We start from the raw sequence: 12,255 nt of genomic DNA on the forward strand, positions 1-12,255 counted from the left end.
GGAGTGGCCCTGACCTGGCAGTCTCCCCATTTTGCTGGCCAGCTCGATCACTAGCAAGCCCGGAACCACCGCAGTGCTGCCCCATCAGCGCCCCATCAGCACCCCCTCTCCCACCATGGCCCAATTGCAACCCCCACAACAATTCCCAGACCAGCCTGACCAATCTGCACCCCCCCCCCCCCCCCAAGGAGGCAGGCACCCTGCCAGACCACCACCCCCAAACACTGCCCTCCCTCCAGCCCAGACCAAGCATAATGCAGAGTGGAAGTGGGACCCCTCAACCCCACCAATCGCCCCATAGGCCCCACCCACAGTAGGCTCTGTCTCTTTCGCACTGCCCAATGCCCCCTGGGCAGTGCCAAGGTGCCCCCTGGAAATGGGCACTGTCATTCATGCAGTGCCAGGGGCACAGACTGGCACTGCCAGAGTGCCCATGCCCAGGGGGCAACCCCCCCCACCACTGCCCGATACCTTGGGAGATTGCCTCCCCTTCACTCTGGTGGGGTCTCCTGCTAGTTCCCTGAACACGGGGAGCTACTCTAAACCCCGCTGGAATAAAGTAATCCTGGCGGGATGGGAGATGCTATAGGGCCCAGCAAATTCCATGCTGGGTCTGATAATGACATGCAAAATATATTTAAAAGACATTAAAAAAAGATTCAAATAACTTGCATCTCTTCCCACTGGTTTCCAACCCTGTTTCAACCGTGAGTGTCCTCTGGCTCTGGGAGACGTGCATGCATTCCCAGCGCACGTGCAAATCCCAGAAGAAGGCCAACATGCGATTCTCCCAACCAGACTCACCAGAAAAGTTGCAGGTCACGATGGGAGAATCAGGCCCAGGATTTCCCTTGATCTTACCATGCTGTGGCAATGTGAAGCAGTTAGAAAATGGGCCATGATACATTATACCTGAAGTGATATCAGGCTCACACTTTAGGTAAACATATTACTAATGAGTAATATCATAAATCAAATTTTCCATCATGTTTGCCTTAGCAATGCTGAATGCTAGGAATAGCATGACATCACAGATGTCTAGCAATGCTAGACTGAGTGGAATATTTAGAGGGATCAGGCAATCATATTCACCAGATGGTGAGCTTCCAAATGCAGGAATCTCTAGGAGTCAAGCAACTTTACATAAATGGAGTCCTGTATCTTGCCACAGCCAGCAGCAAGTCAATTGGATGAATGCTGAGCCTACTTGTCCTTCCCACTGCAGCGATTGGGGCTGAGGAGGAAATTCCCAGCCACACATGACCGCTTCCCGTGTGTAAGTCAGATAGTGTGCAGCTGAAAGAAACTAAGTGAAACATAACTGAATCCATCTGCATTTCCAAATTTGGGTGTTTTTCATGTTCTGGCATGCACCAGTTACATTCCTATGAGATGTAATAGGAAGGAAATCATTTCTGTAAAGACTGCTAGTTGAGACATGACTACATTATTCAGCTGAAGAAATACCTGGCAGCAGGTTAGGGAGAAGAAGGTCTTCAGCTTTGATGATGAAATGATAAAAATTTTGTTGCAGCAAGTTCAATAATGGAAGAACTTCCTCTTTTTGCACAAAAACATCTGATTGTCAAGATAATAGCTGGACTTTTGCAAAGAAATCAATAACTTCACCAGAAGAGACAAGATGGAAGCTTACAATGCAATAAATATATGCTCACCGCTCCAACTATAATACTATCCCTTTGCACCCATGCAGACCTTCGCCTTGTATCCATGGATGCCCAAGTAGCTGCACTAAGTATTCTCAAATCTCTACAAAGGTAAAATACTACAGATGCTGGAAATCTGAAATATAAACAAATAATGTTCGAAATGCTTAGGGGGTCAGGCAGCATCTGTGAAGAGAAACAGAGTACATGTTTCAGTTTGATGATCTTTCATCAGAACTGCAATGGGCACTATGCATTCCTTTTGAAGAAGATTGCATATAGGACCAGAAATATTCCAACATTTAATCGTGTGTGATGAGGGAATAGAGGCAATCAAATGAGGTTTCAAGTGTGTCCAAGGAGTAGGCGTGTCTACACCAGTAAAGATGATTGTAATACCTTGCATTGTTTTCTATCTCTGGCAACATTTGCAAACATATATGCACATCATTCCTCTCACTGAGCAATCTTTTTGAGGTGAAAAGACAGCATAGATTACAAATTAATACATAATAAGATACATAGTAAAAAGAAACCTGACCATGCAGGTGTTTATTTGCAGCATAGCCTGATACAATTGTCCAAATGTATTACTGACAATCACCAGAGTATCACCATCAAACTCCCTTCCATCTTACAGAAAACCGATCATCAATGCTTCCCCGGTTAAGAAGGTGAAAAGCACGTCAGGCCATTTTTTTTAATATGCTTGTACATTGAAAAGCACCTTGAATTTAACAATAAAAGAGTAGTCATAAATATCGTCTATAGTTTAAAGATGGCAATTTATAAACAGTACGATAGTTTTGGTGAAAGACACAAAGGCTTCTGTTTGGTTTCTTTCCAGCCCATAAGCCGCCATAATCTGACATTCCCCCAATGTTCAGTTCAGCTCCATTGTCTGAATTCAGTAACAAAGAAGATGAGGAGTTCACAGGTAATGTCCAGGAGCTAAACCTGTCATGTAACACTGGGAAAAATATTTATTTGTGCAATGTCTTGCATAAAAATGTATTTTGTACTAAAGTTATTGTAAGGAGTACAGTTCAATATATTGCTTCATCTTTCATGTTGCCTTGCAATTTTGATCAGTGGTCAAGTACAGCATGTCTAGCAATATGTTGTATGGAAAATAATCAGAAACTGAACAAAATCTTTGTTCATCTTGTTTACAATATAAGACACACAATTATGTGCAATCGCCTAGAATGATTTTTCTTCCCACTCCTACATGGTTACTCCTGCAGTGCCTCAATGATCGATCTTTTATACACATACATACATATATATATATCTTGCCCCTCAGTGACATCATCTGAGAACAGAGTATCAGCTTCCACATGTGTGCTGGATTTACCCAGCCCTGCCTCACAACCACCTTTCTCAACTACTCCACTAACTGGACTTGTCCAGTATCCAGTGCTGGATGAGCAGAAATTTTCTTTTAGCTAAATATTGTAAAGACTAACCCTGTCGTGGGGCCTGATTGTATCATTGCATCTCACCAGTTTTCGGGCGTGAAAACTTGGTAAAGTTGGCGTGAGGCATTTAGCACAATCCGCAGATGCCCACTTTACCAAGGCCGAAAATAGTCACGATCCAAGCAGCATGCATTTAAATTGAATTAATGGGCCGCCTGCCCAACTTTAGGATCGCACCCATCTCTTGTGGATCCACACATAGATGACCTTGTTGATCTTTAAGAGGCCTTACACTCTCCTTTGTTACTCTTTTGCCCTTTATGTATTTGTAGAAGCTCTTTGGATTCACCTTTGCCTTATCTGCCAAAACAATTTAATGTCCTCTTTTTGCCTTTCTGATTTTCTCTTAAATCTACTCCTACATCCCCTATACTCTTCAAGGGATTCACTTGATTCCAGGTGCCTATGCATGTCATGTGCCTCTTTCTTCTTCTTCTTGACCAGGGCCTCAGTATCCCGAATCATCCAGGGTTCCCTACTTCTGCCAGCCTTGCCCTTCACTCTAAGAGGAATGTGTTTACCCTGAACCCTGGTTAACACACTTTTGAAACATGGCTAAGAGAGGGACAGGACTGGCAGCTCAATGTTTCAGGGTATAGATGCGATAGGAAAGATAGAACAAGAGGCAAGAGAGAAGGGGGAGTTGCACTTTTGATTAGGGAAGCATCATGGCTGTACTGAGAGGGGATATATCCGAGAGTTCAGCCACTGAGTCGTTATGGGTAGAACTGAGAAATAAGGGGAAATTACTTTAATTTCAGGAGGAACCTTTTTACCAGATGTCCCTTTGCCTTCCCACAGACTCCCTCAATTAACTTTTGAAAGTTCCTGCCTGATACCATCAAAATTGGCCTTGCCACATTTTAGAATTTTAACTTTTGTGCCAGACCTATCACTCTCCATAGCTATCTTAAATCCAATAGAATTTTAGTCACTGGTCCCAAAGTGATCCCTAACTAACACTTCTTTCACCTGCTCTTCCTTATTTCCCAAGAGAAGGTCAAGTTTTGCCCCCTCTCTAGTCAGGCTATCCACACACTGAATGAGAAATTCCTCCTGAATACACTCAGCAAATTTCTCTCCATCCAACCTTTAATACGATGGCTTTCCCAATCAATGTCGGAAAAGTTAAAATCTCCGACTATTACCACCCTATTTTTTTTTGGAGCTGTCTGTAATCTCCTTATGTATTTGCTCCTCAATTTCCTGCCGACTATTTGGGGGCCTATAGTACAACCCTATCAAGGTGATTTCCCCTTCTTATTTCTCAGTTCCACCTATACAGACTCAATGGCTGAACCCTCGGATATATCCCCTCTCATGTATACTTTCCCTAATCAAAAGTGCAACTCCCCCTCCTCTCTTACCTCCTGTTCTATCTTTCCTATGGCATTGGTACCGTGAAATATTGAGCTGCCAGCCCTGTCCCTCCCTTAGCAATGTTTCAGTAATTGCTATAATATCCCAGTCCCACATACTCATCCATGCCCTGAGTTCATCTGCCTTGCCTGTCAGGCCTCTTGCATTGAAATAAATGCAGTTTAACCTGGACTTCCCTTGCTCTCTATCTTGCTTTTGCCTGATCTGTCTGGTACTAGGATTACTGACACTGCCTTTACTACTTAATGTGCTCTCTTTAACTTCTGTGCTGTCCTCACACTACTGTCTCCCTACTGCTTTGGATCTCACTCCTCTGCCAAACGAGTTTAAACCCTCCTGAGTGGCTCCAGTTCAGATGTAGTTCATCCCTCTTGAACAGGTCAGCCCTTCCTGAGAAATGATCCTAATGATCCAAACATCTAAATCGCCGCCCCCTGCACCAGCTCTGAAGCCAGGCATTCATCTGCCTAATCCTCCTATTCATACTCTCACTAGCACATGGCAGCGATAGTAGTCCTGAAATTACTACCTTTGAGTCCTGCACTTTAGCCTTCTGTCTAACTCTCTATATTCACATTTCAGGACCTCATCCCTTTTCCTACCTATGATGTTGGTATCAGTACGTACAATGACCTCTAGCTGGTCACCCTCTGTCTAAGAATGTCCTGCAATCAATCAGAGAACTCCTTAAGCCTGACACCAGGGAGGCAGTACACCATCCTTGAGTCTTGATTATGGCCACAGAAATGCCTGTCTGTGCCTCTAACTAGTGAGTCCCCTATTACTACTGCTTGCGTGCTCTTTGCCTGACCCTGTCCCAGAGCAGAACCAGTTGTGGTGTCACAGGCCTGGCTGCTGCTAATATCTGCCCCTGACAGGCTACCCGCTCAACAGTATCCAAAACAATATACCTGTTTGAAAGGGGAATAGGCACAAGAGACTCCTGCACTACCTGCTGCCTCTCCTGGCAGTCACCCATCTACCTGCCTGAACCTGTGGTGTGACAACCTCCCTATAACTAGTGTTTATCACACTCTTTGCCTCCCATATCTCCGCAGTGTATCCACCTGCTGCTCCAACCAAACAATGAGGTCTGTGAGGAGCTTCAACTGGACACAGTTTCTGCAGACAGAGTTGTCAGGGAGACTAGATTGCTCCCTAATTGCCCAAATCTGGCAGGAGGAGCATGCCACTACCCGAGCTGTCATATTGCCCTTATACAGGTAAAAAGATAGAAGACTCTCAACTCAGCTCTCCCTTGCTTATGGTCCTCCTGCCAAATTCTTTTTTTGTTTTGTTTTTATTCCAATTCAATCAAATCAAGTCCAATTCAGAGCCTCAACAAGTTGACACATTCCTGATCCAAGCTGACAAGACAGGGCTCTCACGTCCTGTCTTGGGCTTGATCTACATGATCGCTACGAGAGGACACTGATCGCTACGAGAGGACACAGATTTAAGGTGCAGGGAAGCAAGTACAGAGGTGATGTTAGGGGTAAGTTTTTCACTCAGAGGGTGGTGAGTGAATGGAATCGGCTGCCGTCAGTGGTGGTGGAGGCGAACTCGCTGGGGTCTTTTAAAAGACTTCTGGATGAGTATATGGGATTTAATGGGATTGGGGGTTGTAGATAGGTCTATGGATTGGTAGGTATTGATGTGATCGGCGCAACTTGTGGGCCGAAGGGCCTGTTTGTGCTGTAGTGTTCTATGTTCTATGATTCAAGTTGATTGGAGTAGACATAGCTCCTCCTCCAAGGCTTGATCTCATTTGCATCTTAGCCAAAAGGCTGAAATGCCACTTTTAAAAATTGCTTCAAATGAAGCTAAAATTTACCTAATGAAAGTGAAGCATGTCAATACTACACTTGATTTTAAGTAGTGTTTGGGGTTTAACTGTCCCTTCACAACAACTTCTCCACAAACCACCCTCTGGTCTCAGTGAGTACACTTATGCAAATGTGACCTGCAATCACCAATTACCTTCACTGCTTTGCTTCCCGCACCTGGACACCTCCTTCATTTGAAGGCAAGTGTCCAGCAAAGTGCTCCACAAAGGTGTGTTTCAGGCACTCCAGCTTCTGAAGAGGTAAGCTCAGAGCTTCCAACAGCCCCCTGATTCGTCTGTGGTAAGGGGATGGAGAGAGGCGGGCCAGATCATTCTCTGGTGAGAAGGGGGGTGGCAAAAGGAAGGCCAGGTCATTTTCTGGTGAGGGGAAAGGAGGGCGGAGGGTCGCAGTCGGTCTGGGTAGCGGGGAGGGTGGATGGATAAGGAGGACAGTTATGTTGTGGGGTAGGGAGATGTCTCTAAGGGCCATCGCTCATGGGCCGCTTTATCTGCTTTTTATCTGTGACGGGGGTGCGTTTCTCAAATTTTTTTTCACCACGCATGTGCAGTTCAAAGCGCCAGTGTTTTAGCCCCGCCCACAGCGCAATTCAGATCCACAATTTTTTTTTCAGCCTGAGTACATACGGGGGTGCCTGAGAACAATTTTCCAAGTCGGATCTGAATTGCACCCACGTTCAGCATTTAGAATCAAAATGGTAAAATTGGGCCCGTGAACTCCATTTCCTGAGGCTAAATCAGACTGTTTGCAACCTTGGTGTCCAAATTGACAAAAGATGAACTTACAGCTATTTATTCATGCCATCATAAGACTGTCTATTTCACTTCCACAACATTGCCAAAGCCTGCCTCAGCTTATCTGCTGTTGAAGCCTTCATACCCACACCTTTGTTACCTCTAGCCTTGTATATCCCAACTCATTCTTTGCCAACACTAAATTTCTAACTTCTGTAAGTTCTTGGCTCCCCAGTGTCGCCTTTGGGGGAATCCCAAAGATGCACTGTGGAATCTCCCTCGGAAGTTCCCATGTAAAGATTTATCCACCAATTGTCCAAAAGTGCTAAGCTTCCCTGGACAATTGCGCTGCACTGGGAAGAATCTGATAAAGTGATTTAAATCGCTAACTTCAGCCAATTTCACATGAATAGTTAATCTGAAAGTGTTGGAAGGAAAAAAAATACTTCTAACTTCAAAGCAACTATTTTAAAGACCTACACTGGGCCCTGCATGGGTCAATGCTTCTCAACTAAATATCCCGTATGTATGTGGTATTCTCCACCCCTCACTCCATGCCCCCCCCGGCACCGGCCCAAACTCTTATCCCCTTACCTGATCTAACATCTCCCCCATGTGACCTAACTCCTCAACCAAGTTTTTTTGTCATCTGCCCTCGTATCTCCTTCTATGGTTCCATGTCAAATTTTGTTTATCCACATGTGAAGTGCCTTGTGATGGCTTATTGCAATAAGACTACTATATAAATGCAAATGTTATTGTTGTTGCAATAGAATGACCAGTTGAGGTGAAAGACAAGAGTTATTTATGCAATTTCAAGTAAAAGTGAAACTGCCCTGTCATATCTCCATTTTGCAACCTTTATCTGGCATTAGTAAACTCAGGTGCAGTTGTGTCTTTGCATAGTGCCTTTTCCATGCTATTGTGTAAAACTTAGTTAATTTGCGAAACTTGCAAACCTCTTAGTGGCTTGGCTGAATTATGCTGCATGGCTAATAAAGTGTTCATACCATGAAGTTGAGGGATTTTACTTATGTATACACATTGGCAAAAATATATCTTTCATTCAGCAAAAAATGACTTTTGTATCGAATATCTAGCATCTTATATCTGTGTGAAGCATTTTAGATGGTGAATATACCATGCTATGTGTGGTGTTTGTTGGTCATAATTTTCATGAAATGGATTAACTAATTCATACATTTCCAAGATTTTTCTCTCTATATAACACTGCTGGAAGTGTGGTGGAATGGAATTTTAGGCCTGGTATTCACTCTGGGGATTTTCCCAGGATTAGCTTCATTTTAATTATTTTTGATTCGCTGCTTGGCAGAAGTTACCACAGGATTTCACAATCTGCAACAGCTTCAAAACCCCATTAATCTCCACAGTTGTCTCAATATAAAAACTTAGAGCACAGAACATGGACATTCAGATCATCATGCTATGGTTAGCTCTTTGAAAGAGCAGTTAGTCCCATGCCTCTGCCTCTTACCCATAGGTCTGCACTTCTAACCTTTTCAAGCATTTATCCAATTTCCTTTAGAACATATGTCCTGGTAATGCTTTCCTGACCTTAATACGTTGCTACATAAAGAAATGTCTCTGCATCTTCTCTCTGGTTCCCTTGCCAAACCTGGTGGCAATCTCATCCCTGAGACAGAAAAATGTCACGTCAAGATGGCTACCCAGGGATATGAGCAAGAATGCTAGGCTGACACTCCAGTGCAGTACCAAAGGAGTGTTACACTGGAGGTGTTGTTTTTCAAATGATGCATTGAACTAAATTTCCATCTGTCCACTCAGTTGAATGTAACAGATCCCATGGTACTAATACTCCCATGAATTGTTATGCAGCAGCCTGGAAGGTACAACACATGCCCCTTGTTCAGTGTTCAAAACAGTGGCCACATTTAATGTTACAGCACATTGAAGAAGCCAGCAGCACGAAACAGCAAAATTTTACAGGAAACATTACATTTGAAGAAGAGAAAGAGTCCTGGTCAGTATTCATCTCTCCATCAGCACAAGGAGAAAAACAGCTCAATATCATGTTGCTGTTTATGAGGGCTTGATGTGTGTAGGTTGACTGTCATATTTCTATGTTACAACAATTGACTACACCAGGTTTTAAAGTGCTTTGGAATGCCCAGAGGTCATAAAAGACACAATATATATTCATGACTTTCCTTCAATGAATTTAAGTCCATGTCCTCTGTTTACTGATCCCTCTATCAATTGAAACAATTTCTTACTTTTATCAAAACCCTTCTAAGTTTGAAATCTTTTCTTCAATCTCTCCTTAACATTTAACTTAAAGAGAACAATCCTGGATTGTGTATCCTCTCCAGGTGACTAAAAGCACATATCCTGGGTATTATTCTGGTAAATCTCCAGTAAATCACATTTGCCTCATGTCTGCACTACTCAAAAGCCTGTTTATATCACCCTGAAATCTGTTACCACCCTCCTCACTGCTCAATGTTTTGTGTCTGTTCTGAAGACTTGTGCCCTCTATACACAAGCACACGTCATTCATATATCAGCTATCTCAGTGGTCCCAATACTGATCCCTAGGGTTCCTACTGTACCCTTCTCTCTTGTCATACTAAAATCCTTGCAAACTACCATTCCCTCCTCAATATCCTTTTCCTTACTGAAGTCCTTGAATGTGTTGCTGCCTCATAAGCAAATCTGTTCCCACCTTTCCCTGACCTCCCTCCAAAAGAAATCCATCTCTGCCACTGTACAGAAACATCTCTCATCAACGTCACAAATGACATCCTGTGTGACTATAACAAAGGTAGCCTGTTTCTCCTCATCCTTTTCGACCCATCTGCAGCCTTTGGCATGATTGATCATACCATCTTCCTCCAACTGTTTCTTATCTGCCTAGTTCTGCCCTTATCTATCTAACCATAGCCAGAGAATTGCACTCCCATATAAAGTCCCTGTGAAGTCTCCCAAAAATCTATACTTGTCCTCTTCCTATTTCTCATCCATATGCTGCCCCTTGGGGAGATCAAACAAAGAAAGTGTGTTTTTTTTACATGTGCGTTAAGGATGCCCACCACCTCTCTTTCTAAATTGTAAAACTACCTGTTTGACATCCAGTTGTAGATGTTTCGAGATTTCCACCAATTAAATATCAGAAGACTGAAGCTGTCATTTTTGGAACCTGTCAAAAACTCTGCTCACTAACCATTGATTCCACTGCTCACCCTGCAACTGCTTGAGGCTGAGACTGCAATTCCCACATCATATTTGACTCCAAGATGCACTTTCAGCCACAAATCTGTGCCATCTGAAAGACCACCTACTTTCGCCTCTGACTCCAGCCCTTCCACAGTTCTGCTGCTGAATCCTTCATCCGTGCCTTTGCTACCTTCAGACTTCACTATTTTACTAGGCTTTGGCTAATTTCTTACGTTCTACATTCTGTAAACTTGAAGCCATCCAAAACTCTGCTATCCCTGTCCTAATTCACACCAAATCCTATTCATTCATCAGCCCCTTGCATGCTGAACTACACTGGTTTCTGGTTAAGCAACACCTCGATTTTAAAATTCTCACCCTTTTCAAATCCCTCCATGATCTGTCCACTCCCTATCTTAGTAATCTCAATCAGGCTGACAAGATTTCTGCAGCTCCTCTTTAACTATCCTCTTATACATTGCTAATTTAAACTCCTGCACCATTGGTTGTCATAACTTCTGATGTCTTGGCCTGCAGGCTGAAATTTCTTCCTGAAATCTCTCCACCTAGCTTTATTCCTTTAAGACACTTGTTGAAGCTTACCTCTTTGACAAAGCTCTTAATCACCTGCTCTAATATCCAATGTGGCTCGATATCTTATTTTACTTTAAATGTCCCTGTGAAATGCCTTTGTTCATTTCATTCCATTAAAGGTGCTTTATCAACTTACAAATTGTTATTGTGGTCTAGAAATAGCATAAGATTCATTGTTGGAATATGTTCCTCAAAAATGTTATTACTGGAGCCATTTAACTTTTCTTCTCCTTACCCTGTCTTAGAGCAGTGGTGGATAACTACCGAACGCTGATGTGATTGACTGGCGTGCAAAGTTTGCTGTCAGCAACAAAGAACCCACAAAGATATCATGATCTCCGTAACTTAAATTTCCCCTTTATTGACAGTGTTTTGATTCTCACATTAGCTCAAGGGCATTTCTGGCAACCAACAACGGTGGTGCCATCAGTCAGACTTGGCAGCCAATAATATTGAAGAATTCCCAGGAGCAGGAAAACTGATTCTCCTTAACTGCAAAACACGGTCCATTGTATCACTCACTCTTTACTTTTCTTAAATAAGCATATCCTGCTCACTTGGGCAGAGAGATTCGGTGTTTGGTTGACATAATGATAAGACACACTGAAAGCAGAAATGGCAAAACTTTCCATCCTTGTACTGCTGCTAAACAGGCAGAAAGGCAGAGATAAATCCTGTCTTGTTTCTTAACTTAAGATTTTTTTTTAAAGCAGTCTTTAAGCCACTTGTTAATATGTTTGTAGGAGTCACATGGAACTGACCAATAAAAAAGGCATAAATATGCTTTCGTAAGTTAGAGGGAGCCAAGCTTGATAATATTAGTGTTTTAGTGAACGACACAAAGGTATGTATTTGGTTTCTTCGTTATGCCTTACAGAGCATAAACTTCCAACTTCTGGCATTCTGTATATGTTCATTCAGAGCCAACAACCTGCACTTGATAACATAGAGGACAAGTATTTGACAGATAATTGCAGTAAATACCCCTAACATGGTTCCTGATGCTGTTGTAACATTATGTGAAACGGCTTTGTATTACACATTTATTCAATAACTAAATGATTTTTTAATCAAACTACAGTTTTATTTTAAACCATTATCTTCAGTGCTGTTTGTAATATTTGAAGGAAATATAAAAACTAGAATGCTAAGCATAAATATAGATCGAAGGTGATGCAGATGATGTTGGCCATAAAGGTCTATATGATTGTTTAGAAATAACAGTGTTATCAAGCCAGAGGTCAACCTCAATATTGACCCAAATTGAGACCAAAAAAAAATTTAAAAGTGAAATTTTAAGCCATGGATGTGCAGCTCTTGCGTCTTAAATGCTAAGCTATGTTTTCACTTATAAACTCTT

At 42.6% G+C, this 12,255-nt stretch overlaps 1 protein-coding gene across 32 annotated transcripts in view; it reads left to right on the top strand.

The window, feature by feature from the left end:
* abi3bpa (ABI family, member 3 (NESH) binding protein a) overlaps positions 1-12,255 on the top strand; it is a 343,447-nt gene that overhangs the window by 243,117 nt on the left and 88,075 nt on the right. The gene's annotated exons all lie outside the window — the stretch shown is intronic.

This window comes from Carcharhinus amblyrhynchos, chromosome 15, assembly GCF_965287045.1.
Source record: "Carcharhinus amblyrhynchos chromosome 15, sCarAmb.v2.hapA, whole genome shotgun sequence".
NCBI classification, from domain to species: Eukaryota; Metazoa; Chordata; class Chondrichthyes; order Carcharhiniformes; family Carcharhinidae; genus Carcharhinus; species Carcharhinus amblyrhynchos.